The sequence below is a fragment of the Cyanistes caeruleus genome, chromosome 2, assembly GCF_971803275.1.
Source record: "Cyanistes caeruleus chromosome 2, bCyaCae1.hap1.1, whole genome shotgun sequence".
In the NCBI taxonomy this organism is placed as follows: domain Eukaryota; kingdom Metazoa; phylum Chordata; class Aves; order Passeriformes; family Paridae; genus Cyanistes; species Cyanistes caeruleus.
In genome coordinates, this window is record NC_141702.1 from 111,982,802 (window position 1) to 112,000,108 (window position 17,307).

At 42.5% G+C, this 17,307-nt stretch overlaps 2 long non-coding RNA genes across 6 annotated transcripts in view; one reads left to right on the forward strand and one right to left on the reverse strand.

Annotated features, from left to right (window-relative positions):
* Positions 1–496: 496 nt before the first annotated feature.
* The window catches only part of LOC147655133 (uncharacterized), a 69,814-nt gene continuing 53,003 nt past the window's right edge, over positions 497–17,307 (reverse strand). For 3 of the 5 annotated variants that reach the window (XR_015283839.1, XR_015283836.1, XR_015283837.1), the window contains 2 exons: positions 8,061–8,208; positions 3,360–6,295 (listed from right to left, as the gene is read on the reverse strand). This is a non-coding gene — a long non-coding RNA (uncharacterized LOC147655133). Of the gene's footprint in view, positions 1,722–3,359; positions 8,209–17,307 lie in introns of those variants that run through there. The other 2 variants (XR_015283838.1, XR_015283835.1) reach the window with 2 other exon arrangements.
* Positions 5,446–13,398, forward strand: LOC147655134 (uncharacterized). The gene is made up of 2 exons (XR_015283843.1): positions 5,446–5,500; positions 11,983–13,398. It is a non-coding gene; the product is annotated as an uncharacterized LOC147655134 (long non-coding RNA).

Here is a 17,307-nt window from a genome sequence, read left to right on the forward strand (position 1 = left end):
GGCGGGGCCTCGGCCGCGCTCCATCCCGGGCTCCATCCCTGCCTCAGTCCCTCCTCCCGTCCCTCCCGCCGGCCCGGGCTCCGTCCCTTCCTCCATCTCTGCCAGCGGCCTCGGTCCATCCCGGTGCGGCCCGGGCAGGCCATCGTTTCTCCCGATGGTTCCCTTTGCTCCGCGCGCAGCGGGCCACAAGGCCCCGGTCGCGCTGTCAGTGCCTCAGCAGGGCCTGTGCCCCGGGCTGCGGGGGCCGGGGGCGGCCGCCCCGGAGGGAACAGCGTGCGGGGCACGGCTCGCTGGGAATGCGGGCAGGCCTGCGGCTGCAGGGGGCGGCGAGAAAAGGGAGACCCCGCTCTGGCGGCCGTTCCGCCGCTCCCCTCCGCGCCGGTGGCGGGCAGCGATGGAGCCTTGGCACGGAACGGGGGAAGCGCATCCGGAGCAGCACAGGGCATCTTTAGCTCTTCCGAGGCCTGTGTTCTTCACGTCAATAAGTCACTGTCCCTTTTTGCATCTTTTATTAAAAAAATATCTCCCGTGGCATCTTTTATCAAAACCTCTTTAAAAGCATTAATCACATTTCGCTACATTCTTTAGGCACGGTAAATATTTCTGGGCTCCAGTGACTGCTGGGAAGAGGCCATGGAGAGACTGCCACACGCCTGGGATCTCCGAGTGAGCAACCTGTTAAAGCTGGAAGGTTACACGCGATGGGAGCCTGGTTTTCTGGTCAACCACTTGCAACAGTCTCACTCAATTGCGAATTGTATTGCTGACACTTCAGTTGTTGGTGTTCTCAGGTCTGCTCCTAGCAAAGCCCTGGCCTTTTCAACAGCATCAGAGAGAGCACAAGCGCTGCAACAGTACACATCATTCCAACTCGCACACAGGGCACTGCTAAACCCTACAAGTCCTAACAGCTCCTTGTAATCAGCTGGGGAATTTAAATCCCATCACTAAATACATATTACCCGACATTATTTCATTGCAAAGGGCATAGTATAATACCCTGACCAAAGTTTATCTTCCAACCAGCTCAAAGGACAGGAGGAACAATCTGCAAGTGGACTGTGAGATCACTGAAATGTCCCGTGCAGGATTTGGGCTACAAGCTGGGAGGTGTTACTGCAGACATCTAGATATTAAATGTGCTCCATGCCCAGGGACTACTGGAATAACTGACAAGAATGGGTGTCTTTCACCTGGACAGCATCAGAATAGAGCTGAAGCCGCAGTGGAACTGAAATTGTGCTCTTGTTCCTTTTTCTCCCCACAATAAGATGAAGAAAAGTCGCTCATGCTGCACACGTCTTCGAGGTTTTAATTGCGTTCAGTTCCTTACCAATAGTCGAGAAAGTGTGCTGGCTGCAGTAGGAAACACTGAGCACTGGTTACACAGGGTTTGGGTTTCCTCTGCTCTCTCTGGTGAGCGCTGCTGGCTAGGTAACGCAATCTGCAATTGAATCTACCACATAAACTGCTGTATATTCTGTTGTTTCTGTGGGGTCATTGCTGAAGTTTCCACTTCCCTTTCTCTATTACTTTGTGTGTCTGTGAAACAATGCCTGTTTTTGTTTGATGTTTGCCATCAGAAATCCAGTGAGTCCTTTGAAATGTGCTCTCCTCTCTGGTACAGTAGTTCTCTTTAGGCACTCCATGCATGGAAGATGACCAGATGTGCAGGAATACTCCAGATGACAAACTTCATTTAGCAGACAGCAATTCATTCTCTGCTGAATACAAAAATTGGTTTTGCAGGGACATTTTTAACATTTGTGCTTTAACTTTTCTCTACCCCAGTGAAACAAAAAGCACCCCAACTCCTCACTCTGTTGTGAGGAATAATGCTCGCAAGGCACATTAAATAGGACTCTGCCACATATGGCGCTGCATAACTATACCCAGCCAAATCAGTGAAGACACAAGGACAAACCAACACCAGCACCAGCTAACTATGAAATTGCAAATTAGATTTACTTCTGAAGTAGGGCACAGGTTAATAAGAGTGTGGGAAGCTGTTTCATTTCAGAGAAATAACAGCTTCCATGTCTAAAAGCGTGTTTAATCTGTGTGACTGTCTGGGCAGCGTGGCAGCTGCAGCAGCCCATGGCTGCAGGGTGTAAGGGCAGAGGGAAGAAGTGGGTCTCCTCCAGCGCTGCAGGAGGTGCGGGAGGGGCTTTCTGCTTCCCGTGTGTTGGGCTGAAGTCACCTGTGCTGTGGTGTCACCATCTGCAGCCGAATGTCTGCACGTGTACCCGTCTGACTGGATGAGCAGGCTCAGGACCCCTGCCTGGTTCCTATCTGGGATCGCAGCGATGATTTATAACCCTCTTCACATTCTGTCCTGTCCCTCCTCCTGCCTTCAGGGGTTATTTGTGGTTTGTCTTGAACACTTTGAACCACTGAGTGGTCAGAGAGGCCTCACTTGTTTCCTGCTAACAGGAGCGTAATGCAGGGAGCAGTATCAGCTGCCAGTTAGGGGGACGTTATTCATAGACCTTCAGGGCTGAATTCTGCCTATGAAAAGAGAGGTTTATTTTATCCTGTTAGGAAAATCAGCTGCAGAATTTCCTTCGGCTTGGGCTGTAGTGCTCTACCAGAACAGCCAAGGAAAAGCCATGAGCACAGACTGGCTCCACCTGTAACCAACTTCCTCAGTCCTGTCCACCCTGGGGCAGTTACTGACCCAGTAACTCGTGTTTTTGAAGTTGAACTCTGCTGGTTCCTGGTTCTACTCAGGTGATCTGCCCTCCCCTGCTCTCATCTCTCTCCCCCCCAGGCCACAAAAGGCCCATGCCAGAGGAGCTCTGAGGAATGAGGGGACAAGTGGACAGAGGATGAGGGAGAGAGAAAGCAAGTTTCAGTGGCAGCAGTCAGGTGTAAGAGGGGAAAGGAAGGAGGAAAAACATTACAGATGCGGGAGAAGAAATGTTACAGCTGCATGAGCGCAGGTTTTGCATTGCAGTACAGAGCCCCCTTTCCTCCCCTGCCGTGGGGCTGTCAGTGGGACTGGGATGGGATCACCTGCAGAGAGCAGCAACCTGCACAGGATCCATTCTGCCTTTCTTTTCTGCCCTTATTTTTTAGGAAATTATCCATATTTTTAAGCTATATAATCATACCTCACAGTCACAGGGCAAAGGAAGGTTTCAAGTGTGCTATCTGGCACTCTACCACAATTTTATCCTGGAAATGTTTTTCCTTCCCCTGCATAACAGTTCTTGAACCAAAGGTAGGAGGAATTGAGCTTCTGACCCAGAACTGCCTCCCCATATAGCTGTCACGTTAGCACAGCAGTGCTCAGAAATCATCTGCCCCCTGCTAGGTCCTTCTCCCTGGACTGTGAATAAAATCAAGAAAAAAAGTAATACATTCATAAAAAGTAATAAATTTATTTGCCCTCCTGCATTTCCCTGCCCTTCCTTTCCCTTCCCCCTTCTCAGTGTCTGGTCCGTGGAATGGGAAGCTCGCAGGCTGATAAAGGCACAGCAGCCTCGGGAGAAGGTCAGGCACCAGGAACACACAACATTGCAACTGGCTGCTTGGATCCTGGGAGTGCTGGGGGACAAACACTGATTTTAGCTTATCAATAGCAGAGTGTCTCTCTCACCTCGCTCACAGTCCTCCCATGTGCACCATTTCTCTGCAGGACTTGTCAGCTACCAGTGTTTTTTAGACAATATGACCAGGCCGTTTCAGATGTGTTGGCAGCGCACCCAAAATAGTGCCAACAAATTCTTCCTATTAATTCTTGATTTAGGAAGTAAAGGGCAAGGGAGAAGTAAGCTGCTGATGGACCTATGCTACCCTTGGCAGGGAAACTACAAATGTATCCATACTCAGATGTAGTAAGATGTCTGAAAAATAATCATGGCAAGGACAATGGTATTCTGGAACTGTTTAACAGAGCTGGTGCACTATCACACATTGATTAAGGGAATTTACTGGTCTGTGAACCAGCAGGAACCAGCTGATGTCCAGCTCTACCTCTCACTTTGGCTGCACATCTGCCCTGTGCTTTCACCTCCTACAGTGAAGGGAATGGAGCCCGAGGTTTCACACTGGTCCCAGTCATAGGCAGGAGACAAGAGGTACTGGCAGGGTGGAGTGTCAAGAGCACTTGGATGTGAAGCGATAGCAGGATGCTCAGGGAGCAGATGTCCAACCCTGGTGAGCTAAATCTCTTTGGGGAAACTCCTAGAAGGAGATCTAGCACCTTGTTCTGGTTCCTTTCTTCAAGCCTAGTTTGCTTCAGTATTGCTGTGAGCACACTTGTGTTTTTAGGGCAACTGTCAGCCAAATCTGAAGTAGAAAATTATGTTGAGCAGGACATGAAACACTGTAATAAGCAGGTTACCTATTAACTTTGATATCTTTTTTGTTCTACTTCACACGGTTGCCACAGTTCAGATCTTGATTTCACAATATTTTGCAAAACTGACAACACCACATGTTGTATTGTATGAGTAGCCACGGAGGAAGTAGAGGGGTTTGGGAGCTGGAGTTTCTGGGACACAAGCCTCTGGAAGCAGGATAATGTCGCCAGCTTAGGACAGCAACTGAACAGATTTGCTAAAATCATGCAAAAAATAAGGTTAGAAGAGACTCCAAGAGATGATCTCCTCAGTTCCTCTGCTTCAGCTGCATCTATTTGAATCTCAATAGTGATATTCTTGAAAACGTCCAGATATGACAATTCCACTGTTCCCACAGGCCATTTATGACAGCACCCACAAGATAGGTAAAAAAAGCTCACTGCTAAAATGATTCCAAGGATAAATTAAGCAACTTAGGCTTTTACTTAAGGCTGCTGGTAAATTCAGTACACTTTACTTCATCTCTTACACCCTGGGCATCTTTTCAATCATGATCTTCAGTGCCCCAAGCAATAAAGAAGATGCAGCTTGAGCTAATATGCTGAGCTTCTGCAGCTCTGTGCCAGCTGAGGATCTGGCCTGCTTGTTTTTATAATGGCAGCTCGGGCTCTGGACCACAACTCTGCAACAAGAGGTTGGGCTTTGAGGGTTCTGTCTCCTGATGTCCTGCTCACAGCACTTACCTCCTTCCAGCAAATGAACCCTTTGTTCCTGCTGCAGACCTTGGTTCACCTCCTCACAGACATCGGGGCAGAGTCCTGCCTGGAAGCGCACTTGAAAAGGGCCCAGAAACACAAGTTTGCTGAAGTGAGGGTCAGAGTACTCCCTGCAGGTGCTGCCCAGGGCTTTCTTCTCCCTCTGACTCACAGATTTTGCAACACAGTGGAGATAGCAGGGTAGTGCTCCCTGGAATTTGGCCGCTCTGCTCTTTGCCTAGGTATCTGTTTAAGAGTTCAATTCATCAGCCAATTACCATCCAAATGCTCTGGCATGTACTCACCCAGCTGGGCTGGCATCTCCCTGCCTGGCACCGGATGTTATTGAACACTGACATTGATTTAATACTGAAGGTTGTTTTATTTGGTCTTGTAGGTGTCTTTGACGACAGAGTTCTGGAAGGCAGTTTCACCCTGGTAAGCTGAAAAGCTTGTATGTTCTTATGCATGTGCATGGCATCCAGAACTGGCAAAAGGATACATTTCTGATGAAAACAGCAAATTAAATCAATGGCTGTGCTTTCCTTCAGCCTTCATTCTACTGTCATACTCCTTCCCTATCAGTTTTTGTGCCACCAGGCTCTCTTCTGACCTCTTCCTCTTTCAAAAACTTTCTTCTCAATTTTTCTTTTCTCACGATCCTCCTCTGTTTGCTCATCCTTTTTACACACCTGCCTTGCACAGCATCTTCAGTACTTTCTGTATCGCACGCTTACAGGGGCCTGCGACGTGTGATTCAACAACAGAATGCCTCCCTTGTCTGATGGCCTAACATTGACAATATAATTTCACACTTTCCATGATCTAAACTTTGAATCTGTTTGTGCTTTTTTTGTCTTTCTTGGCCCTTGGCATTTTGTTCTCACCCTATTCATCCCTTGGAGTCTCCATCTAACTTGGTTTGGGGCATTTATGAGCAGGCTTGTGGTACTGCTTGCCACGTGCACGTACAATTTAGCTGTCAGGAGATGCACGTACAATTTAGTGTCAGGAGAGAGAGTCTCAGACCTCTGTAATGACATTTGGGTCTGCAATTGCTTTATTAGATCATCTTCTGGAATTATCTGTTTCCATGGTGGCTACAAATGCAGGAGGGAGGAGCCACCTCCCACACTACCCAGGAACAAATGCATATCTTCAGGAGGAAAGGACAAGCAACTTTTGCCAAGCTCCACAGGCACTTTCCTCTCCCCACAGGATTAATCTGGAGTCCTGCCAAGGCAATGGTTAGACACAGGGTTCGGGAAATACTGTTACAGCTCAAAGATGCAGCACTAACTACTAGACACTCAAGACACAGAACACACTGTTCCAGGGCTTGGGCCTCTGCAGCCTTGCAGGCAAAGAAGTGGCAAAGTTTTCTGAAAACTCTCAAAATTCTATCTTACAACTGTGTTCTTCTTACCCATACTTTCTTTTCAGTTTGATATATTTCATGCTAAAAATGGCAACAGGTGGAAAAAGAAAAAAGCAGCCAACAAGGCCACTTAGTCTACCCAAAGTTCTGAATGAAACCTCTATTTGATGTTGTACCTTTCTGTAAACAGGTACATTTTAGCTCAAGGGTTTTACTTTGTTAAGTATTATGGGATTTGGGGAGATTTGAAAATAAGCTTACGTAATTGGTTTATCCTATCAGTAATGTTGATAACTGCATACCTTTGTTGGCTGGCAGACTAAACTTTGAGCTGTCATACACTAAATTAAGCTAACAATCAACAGAAAACCAGATAGGATTCATCTTTTATTATTGTTATTCAGCATGAATCCTTAAATGTAACAAAAACTCAAGGTAAAAAGCTCATTTTGCTTCAATTAAGACACTCAAAGGCCTTCGTCTTCACCCTCACACAGGCCAGACAGAACTCAGTGAGGGAAGCTTACAGGCCTCTCAGTGACAACCTTTGTTTAAAATCCTTCTCACGTCTGTTCAGGATTAAGCATCATCCCTATTATTTCAAACAGAAGCTCATCATTTGTATGATATGAAGTTACACTGCTACGGTCCTGTGAGGAACGTGGGACAGATCAGTCTAAAAAGACTTTGAAGAAGCAAAGAACTGTCTTTGAATGGTGAAATAATGTGATTTTAGGTAGCAGATTCTGAAAAAAAAAAAAAAATTAAAAAAGGGCTTCATTCTGCTTAAAACATTAATCAATGAATTCAAGAGGTAAAGCTCTTCATAGTGGTAGAGCCAATATGAAAATCAAGCATTCAGCGGGTCCACAAATGGTGAGGAACCCAGCCTCTGCTTTACTGAGACAGGTACCCCTCTAGGCTTCAACAAGCAGGCAGCATGTCCTCTTTTACACCACTTAACACTTGCAAATTTTGAAGAGCCATCTGTTAGTAAAAATGAGTCCAGACAGGAAACCTTTATCTGGATTGCACAAAGCCAAAATTAGGAAATTACACCCAAAATTTAGGAAAGTGTGGAAAATTTCCCATGCAATTCAAAGTTTTAATGATTGGTTGAATTTGTTTTCCTTCTCTCAATTTCTTTTTCTCTTCTTCCTCTCTGTCTACTCCTTCCCCTTCTTCTTTTTGCTTTTTTAAATTTATTTTTTTGATGATTGCAATGTGCCTGCACTGACTTGGTTAACCTACCCATTCTATTTAGGCACACCCAACCTAAATAAAGCAAGAAACTCTGAAATTCCATAGAGATGTTTCATTTTCAATGTAAGAGGCAGCAATGTTTAATTACTAGCAGGCTAATCCTGCAATCATCACTCACCACAACCACTCAGCACATGGAAGGGTGCTAAATTGATTCTAAATAGCACTGTGTAATGACTGACAAACATAAAAAACAAACAAACAAGAAAGCAAAGCTGTTCAGATAAAGGACATGTTCTGAAATGTGGTGGAAATGCATGAATTAAGACTAAAATATCCACAATGGCAGGTAATTTAGATCAAGGTTGATTTCCAGGCATACCAGAATGTTCCTCCCAAATCTCACAGGCTGCTTACCAAACCTGTAAGTCACCTATGTTTTTTTTTGTGTGAGGTATTCTTCCATGGCTGGGAGGGTAGCTACACTAATTCATCAATATGATCCTTTCCATGAGGCCAACCACAGTATGGATTGGCACTGATGAAGCAGCTCTCCAGTTTTGTCCTGAAAGCAAGCAAAGGGAGAGAGAACAGATATAATTTCAGGAGCTATAAATTCACCATTACCTATTTACATTTCATTTGCTATTGTGAAAAATAATTACAAATAATATTATTTGAGATAAGGTACAGAAATTATTTGTTCCTTTTACCTTAAGAAATAAAGATTTTCAAAGATAAAAAAAAGTAATTCACAGTTAAATGCTCCCTACATGCTGCATGCATTGCCTGTATTCATTAACTAATGAGATTCCTTTTGTACCCTGCAAAAAAGGGTGACAGTTTGAGTACATGGGATTAACTACTTAAATTTGCCTGTTTTCTAACACAATATTACCTGGTGTAATATTCCATGTTTGGGCTTTTATGTCCAAATGCAAAATCTGCTAAAATGTGTGGTTCAAAAGACATAGCGACACCATACCTAAATCAAGAGCATCAAAACATCGTGTGGGGCAGAAAACCACAAAAGATTGTTGTGTGTGATGGGATTTCGAGGGGAAAAAGAATAATCAGGACAACTACATTTGCTTTCCTCTTTGGTATCCATGAGACCTACCACAGAAGAGATAGAACACACAAGGGAACAAGGGTGACAGCTTCTGCAGTGATGACTTTCTGCTGCTTTTTTTTGTTCTAATACTCTAGTTCAGAAAGAACAATGGGCTACTGTGCTTTCCATCAACACATAATTAACAATATCAGAGATCCCAGCCCTCCTCGTTAATTCAAAGCAGTGTCTGATCTTTTCTAAAGTGTGCCCAGTGTAACACGTGGTGAATTGAATGAGCACCCCACTCTGAGCAGCTATTTTGAAAGGCACTCAGTTCTACAAAACCATGACACATTCTCCTCCAAATCCTGCTTTGACTAGTCATTCAGAATTGTGCAGAATAACCATCTGGCCTATTTTTGTGGTTACATTTTATGCTATAAGTCATAAATCTCAAAGATTACTGAGGAGGATGCAGCCTATCTCAAATGAAGAGGACAAGGGGAGACTGTGCAGTGGCAACATGTACTGTTGCAATGTTCATTGCAGGCACAGGAGCAGAGAGCTAACAGGCCCTGGAAATACTTTGTATTCAGGGTTACAACACAACCTGCCACAGATCTTTCTTATAAAAGCTGAAGCAATGCATCTTCATTTTCTTTTGGTGGGCAGTCACTGTGAATGACAAAAAGAGCTACATGAAAGAAGCTGAGGACATGGCATTTAGTCCAGCTGCAGCCTTTTTGGTCCTGATAAACTCACTAAACTGAGTCAGAAATTACTCATTCCTCTCCATAACATTGCTCCAAAGCACTTGGCTGCAGAGAACTGAGATACTGGCCTAGGATAATAAGATAGGAGAGAGTATTCCAAGAAAGTTCCAACTGTACCTTTATGCTTATTGCCATTTTGCCAAGTTCAGACCCATTTCTCCTGCTCACTGGGCTATATCCCAAAGGACAATCTGGCATGCATCCAGGCAGAAACAGGCCCTCAAAGAAATAACATGGGGCACATGCACTTCCTCTAGTAAGTAGTGTCTATTAAATGTTTGAGGCAAAGTTGTTACTACCCACCACTTACTTAGTAACAGAGTGATAACAGGGAATGACAGGATAAAAATGCTGCCCTCTGCCCTTCATTGCATCTAGACATGTATCAGTACTTTAGACTCTTTCCCTTAGCTATGAATAAAGCTAGTTTTTATTAATTTTAAGCACAAAAAGTGTTCAAGACAGAGCTGACCTGCAGGAAATTATCCTCTTTTTTTTATAACAAGACCCTGTTGGCCTTTCCAAAATGCCAAATGGATGTCTCCATTTGGCAACAACATCCTTAAGAATCCATTTACATTTTTAATTAGTTTATTGTGATAGTTAATAGTTAATTATTAATAGTAGTTAGATATTGTAGTTAACTTTAAAAAAAAAAAAAGAAGTTATTGATATAAAAATGGAGACTGAACCAACATCATGACCACTTTAAGTTTCATATTCTCATGTAAGAGCAATCTGCTCATCCCTACTGACATCATCACAACCAGCTCAGATAAAGATGTTCTCTCTCATTAGAGCAGCACTTGTATGGGCACTATAATGCTCACAGAAACGTTAAATTGGCAGCAATTTGCCTTCTAGAGTGATCAAAAGTAGTTGTGTATAAAACCCAGGAACTGTAATGCCTTGGTTTCACTTTTGTTTCATGTTGTAACACAGCAACTGTGAAGCTGCAGGATGAAAAGGCTCCATCTTGCTGCCATACAGAAGTCTCTGTAGACAAGCTTACAAAATAGGTCTCCCAGGAATATATTCTGATTCAGAAGGGAAGAAAAAAGATGTATGGATGGGTTTTTAATTTAACTGGATTGCCACAAATATGCCACTTCAGAGGCATATACTCATTTCAACCAGAATTTTAAATACCAGGGATTTAAAATGTGTGTCTGTTCAACTCTGAAAAATATCCTTATGTTAGATCAAAGGGAAAAGTGACCAAACAAAAAGGAGACATTTGAAATTGGGGTTTTGAACATGTATAAATGATATGTATGAAAGGGAATAAGGACAAATAAGGAACATCCAAATTTTGTAGGTGTTCTGGATGTTTTGGGACACTTGGAGTTTCCTGGTGGGCTGCAATCATGTCCCACTTCTTCAGCACTACAGATCACCTGCTGAATAGACCTGAACTTGTCTAGGCTCAGTTTGAGATAAATGGTGTTCTGCATGCAAAACACCACTCCTGTATCAGTCTATATCAGCAGCTGGAGAAAAAAGGAAGGAAAGGGAAACTTCAAGTGGTTTGATTTGATCTAATACATTAAAAAAAAAAAAAAGCCCTTTTGTTTTCTAAAGAATGCTGCTCTAGAACTAGATAAAAATGGATTGCAAATTACTGGATGCAAAGACAAAATTTTGATATATTTATATTATACTGGCAATTTTTGCTACTTGCATGAAACAAAAAAAAAAAAGCAAAAAAAAAAGCAAGCATCCTTTTACTGACTTTTATACAGAATATTATCATATTCTGGCAGAACAAAGTACATCACCCAAGAAACTGTCTCACAGTGAGTGATGTCTTGTGTCTCTGCCAATATTAGCTTTATGGACCAAGTAACAATATTATGTTAATAACTGCTGATTGCTATTTGTGTACCAGGCTGTTCCAATACCATGGTGATGAGCATGCTGTTGGTGTCTGGAACAGATGGACAGAACACAAGAGATCTTTGCCTTGATTTTAAGACAAATAGGATTACCTGTTTCATTAATAATGCTACATGAAAGCACAGACAAAACCACAGTTCTATCTCTGTCTCCAGTAACTGACAGGAGGAGAAAGACACATTGCACACATTGGATGCACAAAACATTTACCCTAACTTCAAGGGAGAGCAAACCTTTGAATCACTTGTGAAGCCAAAACAGCTGCTTTATGCTGTTGAGAGGGGAAACGAAATTCACTCTCTTACTGTAAGCTACACAACTCTTTTGCAGCTCTCTGCAAAGGTGATGCTTGAGGCTGGAGATGAGGCAACTTCCTGCATCCTGCCCAGCACCACTGATTCCGTATCTGCTGATTTAAACACCCCTTACAAAGGAGATATTGCAACAGCTTTCTGCTATTTCAGAAAAAAACGGAAAGCATTGTGACACTTGACATCAACACTTTGATATCACGAAGAAATAGGAAAGTACACTTCAATTCCATAATGTTGTTTCTTAAGCCCTACCACCAGCACCAGATAGACACTTTATTCTGCACTCTCTTATTCTTTCACAGAAATGAGGAAGGAAGACCAAGAGACAAAAGAAGAAGGATATATTTTCACTGTAGGTTGTGCAGTTCTGTTTAGAATGAATCCTTGATATTGGGAGAAAATGATCTCATGGCACTCTCACACAGAGTAGAAGATATGATGCTGTGTACTATTGACAAACTGGTTTTGAATGACTGAAAAAGCAGTTATGTGGGGAAGAGAACTTGGATCGAGGACTGAGACCATAACAATAACAACTCCCTTCCTATCTCAGTGAAAATCGAAAAGAGGAAACTGGAATCTACTGTTTTGATATAAGAGCTTCCAATTTCCCACTGATACCAGAAGCCAGTCATGTTTGGAAAAGAAATAACCTACTCCTGGCATGGCAAGGCTAGCAGGTGCAGATGGGAAATGAACAAATTTCCCAACCATTGATCTGTCAAGGGCACACAACAGAAAGTGCAAATGTTTTTTATGGACAATCATTCAGTTCCTGCCAGGTCATCCGCAGATTCCGGAAGCACTTTATTCAACTTGGCATCCAAAAAGGTTTGAAATAAGGCCACCTACATAGGTGAGGTGTCACAGGAGCTTCCAGAGTGAGCATGAGCTGGCTTCTGGCTCATGTCTAGGCATGAAAGGAGGAACAGTCATGAAAAATGCTGAAAGTCTGAGGAAACGAGATGTAGCAGCGTCTGCTGAACGTGTCAAGCAAGGTCAGCGCTGCGGGCGGCTGCTCGCTGTGCCGTGCTGGCAGCTGGGCACCAAAACCTCACAACTAGAAGGAGAAAACTTTCTGCTGTGCTTTTGCTCTTCATTCCCTTTTCACCTGCAAATAGCTCCCCTCCACATCTGTCCAAGAAATCACCTCACACTACCAGAAACACAAAGAGATTTTGAGTGGGTCCCTATTCTCTTCTGAAATATAGAACTGGAGAAAATAACAGGAAATAGCAGAGCAAAGATGGTTTCCAAGAAGCACAGAGCCAAATCAGCACTTTGTTCTTACTGGGTAAATTAAAAATCTCCTCTGCTGCTCTGTGGAACAGGATGCAATATAGTAGAAAGACTTAATTTTGCTGCAGAGCTTTGCATTTGCAAATATTGAATGTATTTTCATTAGGTTCCAGTCACAAAAACAGGTTGGATAAGGTTGTTAGTGTTAATTTGAAAGCTAAGCAATGCAGCTTAGCTGCACATACAAGACTGCATCCCTTCCTTCTTCTGAGGGACGAGTTCCTCTCTCCTGAAATGGGTATCAAAGATGGAAAGAACAAATTATTTTCTGAATTGCCTGTTTATTGCCTACTGACCATTTGGTGAGAGAGGCTGGCTGGCCTTTATAGGGTGGTTCATTTTACTTTCTCAATTACTTCTGCTCTCTTCAATAAGAAAAGTGATCTGTGTAATAAGAAAAGCAAATCTGCATACAATAACATCGTGAGACTCCATCTTTATTCTCAATAATTCAGTCTGTTCATTTTCATTAGGAAAAACATGGAATTTCCATGCTTTGGCACTAAAGTTTTAGCCTGGGTTCTAGAAGTTAAACTACTTGCTTTTTGTTAACTTTACTATCCTCACAGTTAACATACATATCCCCATTTAGCAGAGGTACTGCTAAATGACTACCAGAAATTGGTTGGGAGTGATGAGGTCACAATTCAGGGCATGAGATCAGAGAGTAAAAATCTCTATATTTGAGTCTGTGCCAGCTTCAAGGGTAAAAAAAATAGGGCAAAGAGGAAAGAAAAAAGAAATTAAATGAAAGACTGCCCTGTAGCCTTCATATTTTCTTAGATATCCACTAGTGAAATCAGTGAAATATTCTTGGGCAACAGTTAATTTTTAAGCTGATAATATTCAAAATACTACCCAAGGAACACTGAAAATAGCACTGGAAAATGTGACCTGAGGTGCTGTGACTTACATTGAGCATGTTAAGAGGAAGATCACAGCTGCTTTGGGTATGGTCTCTGCTCTCAGGCATCAGCATCACTCCACACAATGTTTTAACAAGTTAAAACTTGTTTTCCATGATACAGACACTTCCAATATACAGTGTCAAAGAAAGGCTATCCTGGATAGGATGAACATATAGTAATACTTCTCATAAGAAGTGTCCCAGTCTCCAAAATCCACAACCATTTGTTCCTCCTGCAGCCAGGGACACATACCCATGCCTCCTCCCAAACTCACACAAACCCCTTCCCTCCACAGAATCAAAAGAACCAGTTTATTTGCATACTCTGATAAGTACAAAGATCACCTCACACTACTCTTTTAGATTCAGGTGGTAGTAGATAAATTGTTGGTATTAACAGAAAGAAGGCACTTAAGCTTCATGGTATCTAAAAGAGGCCTTGTACTGGAAGAGAGCTCTTGTTTCCAATACATACCCAGTACTCATAAATGATACACAAGGCTCAGTTCTAACCTGCTGGCAAACACTGTGCGCAGGAAAACGGCCTAAGGAGCCTGGAAAACCCCCCACTACTGCCTTTCTTGGTCCTGGAACTGATTCAGATGTTGGCTAAGGTTATGCAAACACAGATCTGAGCAGTCAGGATACATGTGCTAGTTTACAAGGCCAGGACTGCTCAGGCAGGAGTCACTCAAACACCCCGGTCACACCACCTGTATCAGAGTGCTGTGAAAGTCATTTGGCAGGTTTGACACCACCCTGAATTCCCTGCAGAGGGGAATACTGATCTCACTGCCTCAGTGTTGTTCAATATTATGCACTGGGACTGTTGAAAGAAGGCCTCATGCTCTACAAACTGATTGCCTAATAAAATTGGAAAAGTAAGGCCAAGAAGGCAGGAATTCAGTGCAGAAGTCTGCTATCTCTATAGAGTAATATAATAAATAATATATATATATAATACATAAAAAATGTAAGAAATAAAATAAAAATGGGGAATAGGAATTAACTTCCTCAGATTTAAGAAGTATTTATCCCTGGCTAGGAGTTGTGCTGTTAGACAACTCATCTTAGGGTAGGTATACTGTACTTATGGTTCTTGTAGAAGCTTAATTACTTTCTAGAACCCTAAGTTACAGTCTGTTTAATTGAAATATTATTCTGTTACTAGCCCTACTGAAGGGTACATTTTTACTGGGAATTTCAGTGAGGCAAAGAAGGTTTTTTATCACACTTATCTATACAGATTCTTCCATCCTAGTTATGTCAACAGATATTTTCAATTTGGTAGAAAAACGTTTGCACTTGGCTAAGCACCTAGATAAAGCCCTTTTGTTTTCTGCAGTCAAGATGTATCTTTTTTACAGGCAGTGACAGAATTGAAATGAAACCCACCTTTCCTTCTCACCAAAGCTGATACAAGGTATACATCCCCTGTGTAGAATAAAAAGGTGTATACTCTCTGTGTAGAATAAATTTTTAGCTGGTGCTAGTAAATATGAAGCAAGTTATTCAAGCCCATGCCTGGAGCTAAATGAAATTTTCAGAGACAGAGAGGACATGCGCACAGCTGTTTATTCTGAACACTTCTCCTGATAGGTTCCTCTTCCATTTTAGCTTTTGTGTTTTTTCCCTGGGACAAAAGCATAGCTTGCCACTACCAGGTATTTCAGCTACATGTTCTCAAATAGTCAAAGGATGATTATTTTTCAAGACAACCAAAACACTAGCAAAACAATGGAGTTCTTACCTAGTGAGATGAAGATCAAAGATGAAGATTTTGATAAGAACTACAGAAAATGTGCATATTGAACTTGACCTACATGTTTGGGTAGATTGCTTTGTGCACCTGCTGCTGGATTTCATTTTCTCATTCATCCCCACTAGATAAATATATGCCATTTTGGAATGACTAGCAGGTTAAGCAAAATTATATCTTATTAGTAATACCAACGTAAGAAACAGTTAAAAAAATGCAATCTACATATAGATACAGACCAGCTCCTGGAATTCTAGCACATTTTCACCTAATGAATAACCAAGTTCCAAATAAATGCCAACAAAGCCCCACAAGAGTACAATATTGTAAACATGTCCCTCAGTTCTCTATAAAACAGAGCTGCAAGATGAAATCTTATAAAGATTTCAAAGCTCAAGTTTAGAAAACTGTTTCCATTTGCCCTTTCTGTGTCCCAATGAGGTGACCTTGCGAGCACAAGGAAATCACCAAATATGAAGGAAGTGCCTTCTCCAACTCTTCTGATTCCCTAAGGAAAAAAAGGCCTTCATCATCATATTTTGTGTGTGAGTGCTTATTCTGCTGTCTTCACTTCCTCTTAGAGTAACTTTTGAATCCAGTGCTGATTTTAAACTAAATTTGAAAATGAATCACAGGTTTCAAGACACAAAGTTTAGTGAAAGTAGGCAACCAGCTGGGAAAAAGAAGAGATCCAGATGGTGTCCTCAGCCATGGAGAGGAGTGTAGCAAAAGCCTCATTCTTATCAAACATCAGACAATCCATCTAAGACAAAGACCATAGAGGCCAGGGGGCGAACTTGCTTAAAGCCCAACTCCACTGGAAACCAGGCATCAATGATTCTGTTACTCATGGACTTCTTGCTCATTTCTCTTAGACTTTTCTACCACACACAGGACTGGGGTTCCCTAAATATCTCTTCATGCTATTCACCGTGCAAGCTATGCTCTCAGAATAGGTCTCTGTGCCCCAAACCACTAAATACCTTTTCCACATATCTACAATTTTTCTCAGCATAATATGCCATTTTTACATGTGGCTCAATTTAAAATGTGACTCTGCTATGGAACTGGTTTGTAAAAGCATATGAGTCAGTGTTTTTCCTTCTGTTTGTTGAGCTCAGATATTCAAATCCCCAAATGATATTCACTCACCTTTTGAGCAGGCAGAAGTCCTGCCCATGATGCCATATACTTGTGAATTATCAAAAGGGCTTCAGACTATGTAGGGGTGGTTTCTTCTACATCTCGCAGCGCCACTGGATAGGGTTAACCACCTCAGAAGTTCCTGACCACTCTTCAAGGTGCTAACAGAAGAGTCCATGGCAGTACTGCTAACTCAGGTGAGGCAGAGCCAGCTGCCATACCTCAGAGCAGGATTTTAAACTGCTTAAAATGAAACACCTAATTGTGCTTAGCATGAATTAGGGAGAACCATAAAAACTTCTTCATGACAGGCCAGTTTGTAGCATCTAGAAGCACCCACGTGGCTGTGGATGGAAAACCTCATTCCTCTGCACAGCTGGATCTGGAACAAAACATCTGTCCATGTCCTAATCCAGCCAAGGCTGCAGCTACTGTTGTTCCAAGAAAGCAACAATCAGAAAGAGAGCCCTTAAGACTCCAGAACTACTTACTCAAAAAAAGAAAACCATATTTCTCCAG